This window comes from Pinus tabuliformis, chromosome 6 (assembly GCF_031772625.1).
Source record: "Pinus tabuliformis cultivar Carrire ecotype Pingquan chromosome 6, CPIR1, whole genome shotgun sequence".
In the NCBI taxonomy this organism is placed as follows: domain Eukaryota; kingdom Viridiplantae; phylum Streptophyta; class Pinopsida; order Pinales; family Pinaceae; genus Pinus; species Pinus tabuliformis.
The window spans coordinates 1,972,501,613-1,972,520,231 of NC_142292.1; the positions used below are offsets into that span (position 1 = coordinate 1,972,501,613).

At 36.8% G+C, this 18,619-nt stretch overlaps 1 pseudogene; it reads right to left on the reverse strand.

Annotated features, from left to right (window-relative positions):
• Positions 1-5,187: 5,187 nt before the first annotated feature.
• LOC149267109 (U6 spliceosomal RNA) lies at positions 5,188-5,297 on the reverse strand (annotated as a pseudogene).
• Between the last annotated feature and the right edge of the window lie 13,322 nt (positions 5,298-18,619).

Below are 18,619 nucleotides of genomic sequence, written 5' to 3' on the forward strand. Positions count from 1 at the left end.
TCCACCCTTTTGGAAATTTTGAGCATGGTCTCTTACATCACTTTTTCATCCTCTATCACTACACGTTCCATTATTCACGTTGCAATTCACATCCACTCAAAGACCGCTCTGATACCACTTGATCCAAGTCTGGGTGTGACAAAGGACCCTTCCAAGAACTTTTACTTTCATGATGTGTTAAATTGCATTTTTAAAAGAACATTAATGAATACATCTGCATGTTGTAAAGAAGAGGAACATGACAATCGTCAGCACATGAAATAACAAGACGTTGATAACGGAGTTCATCCAGGTTGAACTAGATCTCCGGGCCCCAGTTTCAAGATGGTGTAGGCCGTTGCATTAAGTGTTGTCAATAGTGATGATGTACATAAGAGGTGATGTAGCTATCATACAAGGAAAATTCCCTCATGTAGGAGTGGCTCCAAGAGATTTTCCACTACAGGAACTCTCAGTCAAAAGACTCCTATCAGTATGACCCAAACTCATGCATGATGATCATCCCACCAACATGTCATAAAGGGATCTCAATGCAAGCATTCATGTGTGAGAAGCCATTTCCATGCGATTCGATGCTTTGAGATCAATGGTACGAACAGCTTCAGCAACTTGACATCCTTTTCTTCAGATGGCCCCTGGATGTGAGGTATATGCATTTGTTCATGTACTTATTTTTCTATGCATTATACTGCACAAATCCTTGTTTGATGCTTGATGTGGGATATTGTTTCTTACTTTCATGATTCTTGCTTGATGTGATGCGGAATCATCTGTGTGATGTACTTTTTGTCATGATTCGTCATATTTTGTTTGAGATCCCTTTGTTTTATGTTGATTAGATACTCATATGTCGCCATGCATGTTTGCATTGAGATCCCTTTTATGCCATGTTGGCAGGATTCTCATCATGCATGATTTTATGTCACACTGATAAGAGTCCTTTTGACTGAGAGTTCCTGTAGTGGAACATATCTTGGAGCCACTCCTGCGTGAGGGAATTTTCCTTGTATGATAGCGACATCACCTCTTATGTACATCATCACTATTGACAACACTTAATGCAGTGACCTACATCATCTTGACATCGGGGCCCAGAGACGTAGTCCCTCCTGGACGAACTCCTTTATCAACAACTTATGTCTTTATGTTGCTAATGATTTTCATGTTCCTTCTTCTTTACAAGATGCACATATATTCATTTATGTTCTTTTAAAAATGCAAATTAACAGATCACGAAAGTAAAAGGTCTTGTAAGGGTCCTTTGTCACGCCCGGACATGGATCATTCACTTTCTTGCTTTCCTTTTCCTTCTTTCTCCAAATCCAATGTGCTCCAATAATGCTCCAAGAAAACTCTAAGTGTGCAAGAGTATGAGAGAGAGAATAGAGAGAGAGCTCCAAGATAAAACTGACAAAAAACTATGAATTTATCCTCAGAAGCCTTTTTATCATTAAGACCTCTATTTTCTTCAATTTCCGCTATTTTTCCTTCAATTTTCCTCTCATGCAATTTTGTGACCTTTCACCTTCCTTTTCTCTTATTCTCCTTTATTTCATAAAAAAAATGTCATTTAATGCCTCTTTTCCTTTGCCAATGACTTTCCCAATTTCCATATCCATTAATCAATCACAAGTGATCCCCATCACTATGTTTTTGCCCAACATTCAGCTTGGAATACATGTCCCATGACCTTGGTCTTATTTTTCCTTTAGCAACTTTATTACATGGATTTTTAACTAGAGTTGTTACAACGATCAGGGATTTATTAGTTTCTATTTTACATATATAGATTAAAGTGATTTATTTTAGCCTTCAAAATTATTAATAGTAGCTATAATCATTTTTTGGGTGAATATTCAAAGGTTTTGATCCAAAGACCTCTAAATTTAATTTTCCAGGTTGCTAGAAATTCAATTTTATTAAAGGTTCAAGGCTTAAAGGTGCTCTAAATTAAACATCCTTTATTATTTTATCCTCTCCAACCCTATATTTAAGATCTAGTAAGTGTTCAAACACTCGTTGATGATTTTTAAAGAGGCTTACTTGTTGCTTTCTACATTTTCTATAGAATTACTACCCTGATAAAAACATGGAAACAAGGAATTTTATAAAGGAACTCCATAATTGTGTGTTCAAACATTGAAAAACTTATATAATTGGTTAGTAAAATTAAAATATATCAAAATTGGTTACTCACATTCCATACCTAACACAATTTTAAATATCTTTGCTTGTTGTTAGAGATTTATTTATTGATTTGCAACCTTGTTAAATAGGACCAAAAACATTATTATTCAACAACTCTTCTAAATAGTTATTGTATCATATAATAAATTTATTTAATGGTTAGTATATTTCAAGTAAATTAGTTTATGTTATTTGTTTGAAAAAAAACATCAAGTTTTATTGTACTCATATGTTCGTTTAGTTGAAATTATATTATATATTTTTTACATTAAGATAGTAGGACAATGGTATGAAAATCATCCCTTTGGCGATTAGACCCCATTATAAGACATTGGTATTATGGCGGTTTGGTTGAAGAATCTCACGGGAAGCCTCCCATAGCATTGTGGTATGAGTTTGGGCTTAAAAAGTGGGGACTCAGGCTGACATGTCAGTGGGTCTTTATCCTATGTGTGCTAACCATAAAAAGTTGTACAAATCTTCAACAACCCACTAAATGGAGAAGCAATAGGGTAAGTAATGCATAAATGAGAGTTTGTAACCAAGCTATGTAAGAAGAATAAAATTAATGAGGGAAAAGGCGCATAAGAGGGGTGGTAAAAATAGGCCAAGGAAAGGGGTAGCTTATGTCCCATGACTACTCCATTTTCACATTATAATGCTCAAGAATAGTGGAATTTAATAGATGGTAGAAATATTTTGGCATCATACATTAAGTAAAACCCTACTTTATCATTAACCACTTTCACCTACTAATTGATGTGTCAACCTAGGACTTGTTCCTCCCCTTAGGGTTGGAAACACCTAATAGAGCCTTTGCATAACCCTCCCATATCTAAGCATGATAGCTTATTTACAAATCAAATGTTGGGACAAAATTTGAAGATGATGCTTGTGTGAGTACTTTGGTGCCTTTTGCATTAGATATGGGCCATTTTGATACTCTTATGGTTATTTTACATATGACCTAAGTCATTGAGTTCGATGAATTTTAACATTGAAATTCCAAATTTGCAAACCTAAAACCAAATTGAATTTGTTCATTTAAATTCATTGGGAAAATTCAAATTAAACAACATGAACCTATAAATAATATTCAAATGGATTCAATAAGGGTTTAATCTTATTTAAAATTTTCTCATTTAAATTTGCTGGAAAATTTTAAAATGAACACATATGTGTACCTGAAATCAATATTCAAATGGGTTCAATGAGGCTTTAATCTTTTTCTATTTTTTAAATAGAGACATCAATTCTTGAAGCCTCCATTATGTGTAGTTCAAATTGAAACGGGTGTGTTTGTGTGTGTGTCTGTGTGTTTGTTATTGAAATAACTTAAAATATTTTTAAAAATCATAATTTAAATCAATTTAAATTATTTATTTATTACAATATTTATATAATAATATATACATTTTGATATAGTTTTTTTTTCAAAAAGACAAAAACCAACAACTTTCTATTAAATAAAAGGATGTTTAAATATATCATGCATATATAATATGTGGTAGTATATTCCCCATATTATATATGATTAATATTCATAATCATGCAGATAACCTGGGGAGAACAAGCCCTAGGGCACCACACTTAAAAAAAAAAAGCAAGGCACACAGACCCTTCAAAGAACCCTGTGGGGAGTAGAAAATATGCCCAAACGAGCAACCACACATTACTATGGAATATTTCAGAAGATACCCTGACGAGAAAAAAACGAAGTTGGAAGATACTTTGACCGGCAAGAAAATCATGGAGATGCTCTAACAGGCCTTCATTTTGCATATGCACTAAGTGCATTCCAGTAAAATAGTCACCATCCAAAGACAAGAATAAAGCTTTACATGAAAAAAAAACATGGGACAACAAACCCTAGGCCAAAAGACTGTGAAATAAAAAAACCAAGCATGCATGCCCATTTTGAAATAACAAAAACCAGGCATGCAAGCTAGTTGAGAAACCCCGAAGGGAGCATCATACAAAGTTAGCAAGGTATTCAAATTAAAACCCAAAATATAGTAGTTGACAAAAACTAGGATGAAACCTAGTGATAGGGAACATGCCTCCCCTGAAGCCACACAAGCTAGCCCAAGAAACGCTGAAAGAAAATTGAACCATGAGAACAAGAAGAAGCCTGCAAAAATTCCTGATAGAGGTATATCCCTCAAGCGACAAGAATGAGCCATGAAACTAATGTGATTTCGACAACAAGCCTAAATCCCGATGAGCAAAGCGACTGACCAGGAGTAGGAAACAACAATGAGGAGAAGCGGTGAACCCCTAAGTGCCATAGAAACTCAAAAACTAGCACACAAAAGCCACGTAGAGAGGCGAGCAGAACCCCAAGCCCCACATAAACCTGAAACCCACCACATAAACACCAGATAGAGAGAGCATGTAAGGAAATGAAAAAATATACCAAGTAATAGCTCGAAGGCCACAAGCATCGTGGATGCAGAGGATTGAAACCAGGGATTCATGGCAGCTAAGGTTCCCACTGTGCCACTCCCAAGACCATGTAATTGAGGTTATTTTCAAATTTAGATACGGTTTATAATTAGGCTAATTGCGGTGAACTCACAACAAATCATACTCTACTCATGCTTGTATGCCACCTCACTTCTCTTTTATTCCAATTGTGATTTAGGTGTATGCAAAGGCCATTTCAATGTCTGACCACATTAAATCAAAGAATTTGTATGAAGTACTAAAGATAAACCCCACCACAACTACAAAGGATATAAAGAGGGCTTATAGAAGGTTGACCAGGGAGTTCCATCCTGATCACATGGCTTCTCTTCAAGATAAAAATATGAACACCCAAATGTTTTTGAGGATACACAATGCGTATGTCACTCTCTCGAATCCAAGTGACCGCACGAAATATGACTACTAATTTTCAGATGCACTGTGGGTTCCCATTAAATGGAAAATGTATACTTTAGAAATTAAAAGCAAAAATGCACAAATGTCATACATAGTGCCAACTGCATTCTATGTGCAAAAGAATTGGATCATTTCTTGATTTGTGCATATCATTGTTGCACAGGGGCCATGCTAATATTCTTTGTATGCCATGCTAATTTTAAATGTTATATAATCATAATTTAAATTTATGTAATTTCTGTAATTTATTTATTCATCACTAAAGATTATATATAATAATATATAAATTTTAATATATTTATAGAATTAAGTTATAAAAGTTAATAATTTGAATTATAATATATAATTAATATTAATTATTTAATAATTTTATTACATTTTATATATATATATATATAACTTGTCGAACTTCAAGTCAAATTTTATCATATAGGTTCTTATTGTCAATTTTTTTTTTTTTTTAAGGTTCTCAAATTCAAACATTACCTCAAACTAGGTAAATTAGCCTATGACGATGATCTCACTTGATTTTGAGGGTATGTTTAAGATGCTTACCCTAGGTGCACCTACCATCGCTTGAGGGATTGGAAAATATTTCTCCAAAACTTCATAGAGGTCATCTAGCGCCACTTGATGATCATTTTGGGCACCAAAGCCAAGATGTTGACCACCTTTTTAGGAGAATTGACCTACAGATTATTCAACACAGATGATGAATTTCTCCTCTCCCTCCAAAGCCTAAAATGTTATACATTTAGACTAGGATGTTACCTAGAGAGATGATGTACCCCAAAGATAAAATGACACCCCCAAATAACATTGTCTCTTCTTGATGGCCATTGCCTTGTTGCTGAGATGAATTGATGATGATGATGACTTGAGACCCCTTTAGATGGGATAATACATTTTTGTAGACAATGACATCATGCCATAGCCTTGTGGCATCCCATTCATGTGGACTTGAGTAATGATGTAGGCTTGGTTGATGATGATATGTTGAACACGGGGCTTTTCTTTAATGATTGGACATCTTGTTGATGATGAGATGTCATTTTTTAGTGAGGGCCACTCTTTTTGACCCACCCATCATGATATTCACTTTTATAGGATGATTTAACCCTTAGATACCTTTTTAATCACATGTGTGGGTTAAAAATACGCTTATTGTTATGTTTTATCATTGAGACAACCTTTTTTTAGGTCAGTTTGTGACCTACTTAACGTGTAATCACATATTTTATTATTTTTAGGCTTCTAGTCAATTTTACTCCTAAATTGACTTGATTTCCCTCCCATAAATATAGGGAAGTTGATTTGGAGAGAATCATTATAACAGACTCATTTATCTCGTAGAGGGTGCACATTAGTAGATTGTTTTACTCTTGCATGCAATGGAACATTAATGTAGCAAATTGTCTTGGGGAGGATATTGTGATTGGATCGAATTTTCCCCTAGATGATGATGTGATTCTATCTTGATATTATGAGATTTTATTGTGGTTACTTGTAACTTTTTGTTGTAATGACTACAACCACCCTCCAAAATTTTTCATTCGCTTTGTTTTGGAGCTTCCCTCCTCAAAATATTAGCATCTTGTCTTGCACTGCTCAGGTACTTGTGTTTTCATTTGAGTTTACCTTTCACTTGGCAGCTTGTGTTCACTTATTTCATTTGATGAATAACCATAAGCTGACCCTCCATGACTTGGCTTTCATCTCGTTCTTATGTTGTCTTGACAAACTACGCAATCCTAGAGGGCAACTTGCCTTGCTCTCAAGAATTGCATAAAGCAGCCCAACATCCTACCTTGAACTCAAGAATTGTGCAGAACAGCCCATCAACCTTGTTGTCCAAGATAGAACAGAACATACTAACAGTGATCTTAGGCTCTAAAAATGTGCAGACCCAATCGACATCTTGTCTTCAGCTGGGAGACTGCACAGAGCATGAGAGGCATCCATAGCCACTCTACCCAAGAATTGCGCAGAAGCATTCCCTCAGCTATTGTCAGATGCATGTGTTGGAAAGTTTCTTGGTTCCCTCCAGAACCGGGAAATATTTCTGGGTAGTGCATTCCAGTGCTCCCAAAAATTATGGAGCTAAGAGGAAAAGCACCCCTGAGAAGTAGGGATCTTTCATCAATTTCCCGGAGATGACACATCTCTATCTTTAGAACTTTCTACTAAGTTTCATTGTTGTCCTTGATCTCAAGCATGTGTGTCATGAACTCCATTTTCTCAAATATATGTAATGGATTCCTCTAGAGCTCACTTATGCATTCGATCATCCAGCTCTAGCTTCCCTAGGAGATCAAGGAGCCTTCAGAGTCGTTGTCATCGCTTTTCGCGATGAGTTTTTCTTTTATCGCCTTTTGTTGTTTTTTCTGTAGCTTTTGCCTATTTAGCTTGTGAGAATGTTGTTTCACTCATTTTTTTGAATGCCTGTTGGCATTTAATGTTATGAGACCAGCTCACAAAAAGATAGAAAAGATAGATCAACACCTTAGAAATAAGCCTCTTTGAGGGGGAAACCTCCTTTACACAAATGAACAATTCTTAGATGATTCAAATGACAAAACCTCCTTTCTATATATAGGAGTCTAAGGGGTCACAATATAACCAAAGCCAACCTAACAATAATATATAAAGGCACAAAAATAACAATAGTGGGATTCTATGGGGCACAATAATAAAAATATGGGGACAATAGAGGCACAACAATAATAATAAGGGATACAATGAGAATAGTAATGGGGGAATCACTAGTATTATAGGGACCTAACATGCCCCTCTCCTTCAAAAAAGTGTTGTCCTCAACGCTTTAGTAGTTCTAGATGCTTCTGTATAAAATTCTCATCCTCCCATGTGGAATATTCAACGGGTAAGTTCTTCCACTTAATGAGATACTCTGAAATTGATCAATTTCGTAGCTGTCGAGTTCTTGTTGTCTTTGACTGCTTCAGGTTCCAATATGATTTTTCCTTCCTCATCAAGTTCTGGCAATATTGTTTGAACTGGAAGCTTGTCACCTATAAACTTCTTTAAGCATGAAATATGGAAAACTGGGTGCACTCGGGAAGTTGTAGGAAGCTCCAATTTGTATGCCATAGTACCTATCTTTTGCAAAACCTTGTACAGACCATAATACTTTGGTGATAATTTATTATCCTTATTAGCTTGCTTGAGGAAAATTTGGTTATATGGTTGTAGCCGTAGGAATACCCAATCACCTACATGAAAACTTCTTTCACTACGATGTTGATTTTCCTATTGTTTCATTCTATTCTGTGCCAAGGTGAGGTTATCCTTTAAGAGTTGGAGAACTTGTTGTTGATGCTCAATGTGATCTTCCATTGCATGAACCTTAGAATTTTCTCTTAATATGATGTGATGGATGGTGGATGATATCCATAAAGTGCCATAAATGGGGTCATTTTTGTTGCGGTATGGAAGGAAGTGTTATACCACCATTCAGCTAGAGGCAACCGTTTGACCCATTGTGTATGTTTATGAGATACAAAGCAACGAAGATATCCTTCCAAAAATTTGTTTACTATCTCAGTTTGCCCATCAGATTGAGGATGATAAGATGAGCTATGAGCTAACTGAGTACCAAGACAAGAAAATATTTTTCTCCAAAAATTTCCATTGAAAATGAGATCTCTGTCTCTTACAATAATCTTTGGGTTTCCATGTAGCTTTTGAATTGTTCCCATAAATGCAGTAGAAATTGTACTTGCTTTAAATGGATGAGATAATGCACAAAAGTGTGCAAACTTGGTAAGTCTATCAACTATCACCATGATAACATTGTTTCCTTCAGACTTAGGTAAACCTATGATAAAATCCATTGCAACCTCCTCCTAACGTTGGCTTGGAAGAGATAAAGGTTGTAATAGTCCTGGGGTCTTAATTGTTTCAACTTTATTTTGTTGGCAAACCAAACATTCCGCCACAAACTTTTGAATATCTGATTTAAGTCCATCCAAAAAAAATCCTTCTTAACCCTATGGTAGGTTTTTAGAAATCCTGAGTGCCCTCCTAAGGGAGAGGTGTGCAATTCCCTAAGAATCTTTTGTTTGAGTTGGGAATTCTTACATAGGTATAACTGATCCTTGTACCATAACGAATCATTTTTCCAGCTAAATGTATCAGATGAACTGGGATCTTGTTGTATCTTTTGAATGAGTGCCTAGACTTCCTTGTCATTCTTCCATTCATCCCTTGCTTCGCTTATCCAATCTGGTTGGATAAAAGAAATGGTGCAAAGAAATGCTTCGACACCCTCATCCTTTCTTGAGAGTGCATCTGCCACAACATTTTGCTTCTATTTTTTGTAGATGATTTCAAGGTCATAACCCAACATCTTTGTGACCCATTTTTGCTACTCTTATGAAGATAATATTTGTTCTAAAAAGTATTTAAGACTATCATGATCTGTTTTTACCTTGAAGTGTCTTCTCATTAAGTAGGGTTGTCATTTCTTAAGTGCATGTAGTATTTCCAACATTTCCTTCTCATAAATAGCTTTGTGTAAATACTTTCCTTTGATTGGACGACTTTTGAAAGAAATGGGTCTTTCTTCTTGGATTAAAACAACATCAATTCCATTTCCTGAGGCATCACATTCCACAATAAAGGTTTTTATGAAGACCTGTGCAGCTAAGACTGGTGCTTAGCACATTGCCTCTTTAAGGTGTTCAAAGGCCTTCGTTGCTTCTGGAGTCCATGAAAATGCATCTTTCTTCAATAATGTTGTTAGAGGTGCTGCTATTCTCCCATAATTCTTAACAAACTTGTGATAATACCCTGTCAACCCGAGAAATCCTCGTAGATTCTTTATGGATGTGGGGATTTTCCATTCCTTAATGGTTTTAATTTTGCTAGGGTCTACCTTAACACCTCCATGAGATACAATATGACCAAAATATTCCACCTCTTGTACTCCAAAAATAAATTTGGAGATTTTTGCGTATAATTGTTTCTCCTCCAATAGTTTGAGCATCATGTCAACATGTTAGACATGATCCTTCCAAGACTTGTTGTAGATTAGTATATCATCAAAAAATACTATCACAAATTTTCTAAGGAAGGGTTTGAAATGGAATTCATCAAACCTTGAAATGTAGAAGGTGCATTAGTAAGGCCAAAAGGCATGACCAAAAATTCATAATGACCCTCATGAGTTCTAAATGTCGTTTTTGGAATGTCTTCAGTCTTCATTCTGATGTGATGATATCCTGAACAAAGATCCAACTTGGTGAAATAAATTGATCCATGCAATTCATCCAATAATTCATCAATGACAAGGAAAGGTAAATTTATCTTTAATAGTGAGCTTGTTGAGTTCCCTATAATCGAGACGCATGCGCCATGATACATCCTTCTTGTGAACCAATACTATTGGAGCAGAGAAAGAACTTTGACTAGGTTGAATTATACCAGCCTCTAGAATTTCTGCAACCATATGTTCAATTTCACTCTTTATACATAAGGATATCTGTAAGGCCTTATGTTTGGAGGAAAACTTCCTGGAATCAAATTAATAGCATGATCATGATCACGAATAGGTGGGAGGCCTTTGGGAGTCTCAAATACCTTGGAATGATTGTCCAAGACTTTTTGGAGATCTAGAGAAGTGGATGATTTCGATGTGGGAACATCTAGTGAACATAATTGTGCAATTATGCCTCATTGTTCTTTCTTTAGAAGATTTTTCATTCTGTTAGAGCTGATTATCTTTCCCAATTTCCCTGCAATACCCCTTAATTCAACTTCCTTTCCTTCTTAGGAGAATTTCATGAAAAGTTCTTGAAAATTAAAAGCTATTGTACCCAAGGATTGTAGCCATTGGACTCCTAGTACAACATTAGCACCACCCATTGGAATGGAAAGCATTGGGCTATTCAATACATATTCTCCCATGGATAGCTTGATATTATGGCACTTTCTTGAGAAATTTATGGTTCCTCCACTTGCAACCATCACTTGACACTTTGGTGCTAGATATAGGAAGCAATTCAATTACTTGGCTATCTTACAATGAATAAAATTATGGGTACTTCCCGAATCAATCAACGCTATTACCTTTTTCTTCTTGATATGCCCTTCCATCTTGATAGTTTGAGGAGTGGTAATTCCATCCAATGCATTACAAGATATGGTCGGATTCATTTATTCTTTTTCTAGGGTTTGTTCCTAGTGTATATCCTATTCTTTTGACGTTTCTTGTTCCTTTTCTTCCTCTTCTTCCTCCTCTTCACAATCTATGTAAAATAATTTATTCTCGGCACACTTATGACCTTTAGTGTATTTGTTGTCACAACTGTAACAAAGCCCTTTTGCTCTTTTTTCTTCCAATTGTTGTGGTATCAACCTTGTAGGTTGTGGATGGCTAGGAGCAACAACACTTCCATCTTTATGATTGTGAGTGGTAGGATTCCTTGTTGCCATAATTTTGCTTTCCATTTTTCTTGCCAACCTGAATGCCTTCTCCAATGAATCTAGTTCCCAAAGGCAAACCTCATGTTGGATGTTATCTCTTAAAGTCCCTATGAACACATCAATCCTATGCTCCTCTGGAATACCTTTTACCCTTATATTCAATTTTTGGAAGTCCTGAATGTGCTCCATCATTGAACCCTTTTGTTTGAGATTTATCAATTGTCTAAAAAAAGTGTTGCTTTTTGTATCCTCATAATGTGCTATCATTTCATCCGTAAAAATAGCCCAAGTGACAATTTGTTTACGAGAGAAAAGCCATCGATACCATACAAACTGATTTGGTTCCAAATCTAAAGTTGCAATGCGTACCTTTTGTGTGTTTTTCACATTAAGGAGATCAAAAAATTGCTCCATCTGTAGTATCCATGTTTCGGGATCCTTGCCATCAAACTTCCTCATATCGATCTTTGGAACATGGTGGTTCTTCGATCCAGCGTCAGAGTCTATGAAATCATGATTAAAATTTATTTTGTTCTCATCATGAGTTTCCTTTTCTACCCTTTCACCATTAGTAAGCAATTCTTGTAGAAACTTTGTCAAATATGTCTTCAAATCTATCTTCAAATCTTCCATGCCTTTCTTTAAATCATCCATCTTAGCTTCCACACCATCCATCTTAGCTTCCACGCCATCCATCTTATCTTCCACGTCATTCATCTTAGTTTCTACACCTTTCTTTAAACCATCCATCTTAGCTTCCATGCCATACATCTTAGCTTCTATGTCTTTCTTTAAACCATCCATTTTAGCTTCTATTACTTTTTGTGCGAGTGAAATTTGTTGCACTTGGTCTCGTAATTTTGATATATCATGTTGCATTTCTTCCTCTTTTTCATGAGTCATGCTAGAGCTTTCAGGTTGCTTACTAGGTGTTTCCATTTTCTTTCTTTAGGAATCAATTACCGATAATAATGCTTCACTATGCCCTTTGAATTCTTTCAAACTAATTTTTCAAACCAAGCTTACACAAAAAATTTTAAAAATTACACACCATTTTTCACTTTGTAGGAGCTCGATATTGAATCTGATGTATCTCTATAATTTTGGATCTCCAAGATCTAAAATTTCTTCCTCCGGTAACCCTCTGAGTAATTTTTATAACCTGACAAGTCTTATCAAGATTGGATTCTCCAATAAAGAGTTATGCCAAATCTCCCACGATGACTTGAGTATAGACTAGTTTAGTAGAGCGAACTTGTACGATGTGCCGCGGGTCACTATTTCAACCTTAGGTTCTAAAAATGGTACCCAAAAAACTATAGTCCGTCCTCTTTCTGTAACTTATTACGAAAATTCAATCTGATGCTCAAAGCAAAAGTTATGACGATTTCCCAAGGTCGCATGTTTAGAATGTAATTCGAGGGTCTGCAAAAACCATAACTTCCTCAGATTATATCTCCGAAGATATAGTGATACAAGATCTGAAATTTTGGCCCAAGGTTCAGACTAATTCCTTCTTAAATGGGGGTTTTTATTAGCTTTTGAAACTTTGTAGTGAAAAAGTTAGAGCGAAAATGCCACAATGACTTTTTTGGAGTAGCGAAACCCTAGAATCCAAAGCTCTGATACCAAATGTTATGAAACAAGCTCACAAAAAGATAGAAACGATAGATCGACGCCTTAGAAATAAGCCTCTTTGAGGGGACAACCTCCTTTACATTACACAAATGAACAATTCTTAGATGATTCAAATGACAAAACCTCCTTTCTATATATAGGAGTCTAAGGGGTCACAATATAACCAAAGTCGGCCTAACAAAAATAATATAAAGGCACAAAATTAACAATAGTGGGATTCTATGGGGTACAATAATAAAAATATGGGGACAATAGGGGCACAACAATAACAATAAGGGATACAATCACAATAGTAATGGGGGAATCACTAGTATTATAGGGACCTAACATTTTAACTTGTTTTAGCTTGTAGAAGTGTTGTTTCAAGTTTTGCATTGCCTTTCTTAAGTGTTGCATGCATGGCCCAATTTTTCTCTAAGGGTCATCATTGTGGTGACTCCCTTCACATGCTTCATGTTCCTTCAGTTTAATCGATTGTTGCACTTATTTCACATGCATACATCTACACTTAGCTAAATCTTCACTCATCCTTGCATCATCTTTCAGATCTGCATGTTTGCACACTCCCCATGGACAGATATGGGCTTCCCCTGCCCAGATCTCACATTCACTTGCATGCACTGCGCAATCTAGCAGCTCAAGGCCTCTTCCTTGGCTTCTCAAATTACGCAAAGCCTATCTTGGGCTGGCTCGAACTACGCACTGTGTAGTTCCAGGAGCCTATCTCCCAGCTTGGTCACTGAGACTTCACAATGTGCAGTCTCTCACAGGCCATGTCCCAGACTGAACTGTGCATTGTGTAGTTTTAGTCATCAAGTTTCCACACTGACTACTGGGACTACACAATACACAGTTCCAATAGTCAGTCAGTCCCCTGTTTCAATAAAAAATGTGCAATTCCTCTCGTTAGATGCCTTGATTACTACTTGATCATGCTGTGAAGTTGGATTTGTTAGAGCTAATGTTTACTTCCATGAGTGTCTTTTCTATCCCAAAGGTACCACACTCGTGAAGTGCTTCTCTCCAGCAATTGTTGTACAATAGCACAAAGAGAGTTTCTTCAAGAGCGAACGTTGAAAGTAGTATTGGGGAAGTAGTTGAGAAAGCACCGATTTACTTGCCAATATATGCAGATTCTCAAGAATAACATGGCAACAAGACCAGCAGCAGTGGAAGAAGGTAGCAAACTAGTCTAGGAATAGGGAAAGAGTAAGTTGTTGACATAGCAGAGGGATAACAAAGTTTCAAAGTGAAATTGCGTTCAATCTTCATTCAAATAGCTTTGACAGTAGAAGCAAAAGGAAGCACAAGACACATATAGCATAGTAGAGTAAGAGAGAAAAGCAGATCTTGCAGATAGCAGAACTGAGATCACAACAAGCAGAACAAGGTTTGAAGGAAGAATAGGAGTTGAGAATCATAAACAAGAAGAATAACAAAGGCAAGGCGCAATGACAAAGAAACAATGCTAATATAGGTTTATGAGCTATAACAACCAACAACTGAAGAAGAGAGTGAAAAGATGTAGGTTCCCTCACCAAAGCTAAGCACAAGAACCAAGTCCGGCTAGAGGTTGATAGGTGCATGGAGAAGTTGATGCGCGAGGCCACCACTGATGACTCGCAGCTGATCGTAGACAACATGTAGAAGTACGTTCATGCTCCAACCACACTTAGGGAAATGTTGCACAACTTTCAAGACAAGACAGACACAAGTTCCAAGACCACATGCCCAGATACCATGGACGCATGAGTCCACTTTTAGCAAGACAACATCAAGTAGTTTGGGGACATCACAACATAGTACCAAGCTTGGCATTAGTACATGACCGAGAAGCATAAAGTGGATGTTGCCGAGTTAGTCTTTCCCCAAACCTTGGAGTCATAGTGTTTTGTATTGTTAGGCTGTCTTTATCCTATTTTGCCTCGCATGGGTACATGTGGAAAATGTGTATTATTCGTAAATATGTTGTAAGCGAGATTCCAAGTGTTATTAGTGGAATGTGAAAGTCACTATGTAATGTAAAGAGTCATGAGGGTAGTCCATGAGTCACAAAGCGGAATGTCAAGGGTCACCACACCCTTTGTTATAAATAGAACCTCATAACTCATAGAAATGGATTTTGGGAGCCAAGATTTTGGCTAGGCATTGCTTATAGAAGGCTTAAAGAGTATTATGACAAGCCTTGGCTTCTCCACAGCGTAGCGTGAGTACATCTCTTTGGAGGAGTAGACGGTGTTGACTGTAATGTTCCACTATTGGGGCTAGTGGTTGTCAATGGTGTATGTATGGATGGAATTTTCATTTAATATATATAACAGAGCTAGCACATTTTCATGCATATGTTGTTATTGTAGTTAGACTATTTTGGTTTCTTTAGCAATGTATGTTATTTAACTTACGCATTTGTGTATGAAATATTATGTATGAAATTATATGAATCTTGTTGTAGACATGTTGTTGGCTTAACCCATCACCTTGGATTGTGGAATACTCTGTTTCCAGCCTGTGATGTCATTCTACTTGTGTGTTCTTCCAGGATACGTACTATTACAGGCTTCTAAGGGACACACTTCCTTTCCCCCTTTTGTGTGTTAGAACCACCATGCATCTCTCTTGAATTTTCGTAATGTTACACACTTTCTCCCGACAAGGATATCACACTTACCTCTGTGCGCTATCGTAGTCAAGGCATTATTTTACTACCCATTCCTGGGACTCCTACTCTAAACTATCTGAGGTCTAGTTGGGACTTCTTACTGGGGATATCACCTGACATGTTGGTGGGTCCAACACCATCAACCTTTCTAGCGCTAGAAGGAGGGCCAGATGACAAGTTGAATCCTCAAAGTCTGTTTTGAATCTCTGCACATTCTTCATGACTTACATTATAGTTAAACCTCCAACATGTTTGTCTCATGGACGTGATTTTGAAGTGTCAGGGGATATCTTTAATGACTTGTCACATAACACATATGATGGTGAAGGTGGATCATCTTTGCTTAGTCACGGAGTTTCCTTCATGAGTTTCTGTGAAAGGAATGAAGTCCTTGAGGACAAAATTTCCTTCTCGTAGTTCGCATTCATGCGCAGAGGGCACGCATTGCAATGGTGTGTCACATTTCCTGCTACCTCCATTTACTCTTATGATCAGATGATCGGAGAGTTGGCATGTGCTTCCTATCATTATGATCGTAAAGCACTCAATAAAAAAAATTTGGAATTACGAGAAGCACCTGATGAATCCCTTTTGAAATCTTTGGATCATTCTCGTAATCTCGCTTTTCAAATCCCAAAAGATGAAATTGATTGGAAATTTATCAACGAAATATTTTAGTATCTTCTTCACATATCTGAAAATCCACATGTGTTAGAATCATTCGAACCCCTCCCATCATACCTTGGTGTTAGAGCTTCCAAAACCAAGATGGACAAGGTTGTTGTCACAAGTGACCCTTCGTCCTCTCCTCATCAAACAGCTCTAGCTCCACAGTACAAGGTGGGAGAAGTTGCGAACCCATCTGTTGAAATTTCACATCCTCCCACCCCACATGCTTTAGATATCTGCATAGATTTGGCTTGCAAGCCTATTGGTTGTCAGTTGAACTCATTTTCTCAAACTCCGTCCTCTCGTTCTGTTGATCCTTCAGATTGTACTATGGCATGTTCTCCCATTCCAGACTCTCTCATTATTGTTCATGAGGATCAAGTTTTCGACATAGTTGGTGTTGAGCAACCAACTTACGCTGTCATTTATGATAAGTATGTGTGGGAATCTGAACAAGAACCTATGGTGAAGGATGACCTCCTTCCATCCACACCTCATTTATTGTTTCTTGACATATTTTGTGATTCTTCCATTTCTGATTTGTCTTGTGAAAATTCATCCCTGGATGCTTTTATTTTTTATCATTCAAAGAACACACCGGATGTTAGTTATTCATTTGATTGCAGAGAGGACACATATTTCTTTCTAAATCTACCCAATTTGTCATATTTTCTTTCTAAAACTCAGAGGGTGAACATTTTTGTTTCTAATCCACCCCTCTGTATGATTCATCAAATCATGAGGATGTTGATGAACATCTTGAATGTTATGATCGTGTTTTCGTGATCTCTTTACTCCTTCATTCAATCACGATGTCGATTCAATTGTTGTTGATATTTCTAAGTCATTGGTCTTTGACAATCTACCTGATGATGAAGTGGAAACCTCATAAGTTTTCAAGGCACTTCAACCCAAGTTGATGGTTATGTCAGGTCCTCACTGTCTTGAGGTCAGTTCCTCACTGTCTTGAGGTCAGTTCCGCTTCTGATCATAAATTTGTTGAAACACCCCATGCTCCTCATCACTCTCCCACTTGCATTGAAAATCAATATGATCCATAGATTTCACTTCCTCCACCATAATCACACGATCCTATTTCTCATGCTTTGGAGGAGTCATATGTAGCAAGTCATGCTGCGAGGTGAAAGTTTTCTTCTTTCTACATGTTTTCTTGTTTGCAAAGATCAAAAGAGTGTGCACATTCGTTGTTTGCGCATAGTGCATTGTCACACCATGGTATGTATGCAAAGTGTTGGTCATGTGCTTTCACTTTTTTCTTTTCTATGGATGCATTCAAACATTAAGCTTGTTGGTATTCATTGTTTTATCTTTTTGCATGTTGGTTTACCTGAATATCTTTATTGTCAACCATGCCTTCACAAACATGGGCCAACCAATGCGTCGGTGGTTGCATTGGAATATCACTTCACGTGAGTAGGCCCATGAATTGTTTAGTTTAGGAGTAGGAGTAATGTTTTCATTCTTGTTTGCTTTGCTTTCATGTTTTTCTTTTATTACTTGTTTGCTTTCTTTACCTTTGTCCTTTTCTTTCTTATTTGTTTGCTCGTCACACACCCGTAGGTTTAGCTTCACATGAAACTGTGTTTGGCTCTTGAGAAAAGCAGGGTGAAGTACAAGAGGACTTGTACAGCTATCAACAATTGGTTATCTATTGTCCTATATCGTTATGAAGAGCTTATTATCTTTAGTCTATGATACAGTTAATCAATGTTTCCGTTGATGTCAATATGGCATTGGCCGAGATGGAAAATATTCTTGATATGCCTAATGAATACCATGAAACCCTAGAATGAGATGATAACGTTGAAGAAAATAGATGCTTGGTTCCAGATGATGATGTCATAACTCTTGTTTGATAATAATTTCATCAATTAATATGTCAAGTCACTAATGAAGAAGTCTTAAGAAGTACCAAGTTCCAAGTATTTAGAAGCCCTTGATGACATATGGAGGACTATATTTGATGATGTCATACTCTTGATGAATGACCACAATTGATGATGGCACTTGATGGTGTCTCGATAACATGGTTGGAGATCATTTGATGGTTGGAAGATTATTTTGGAGTTCTCCTAATGATGTTGCACTATGACTCTAGTATATGATGACATTGTTGAT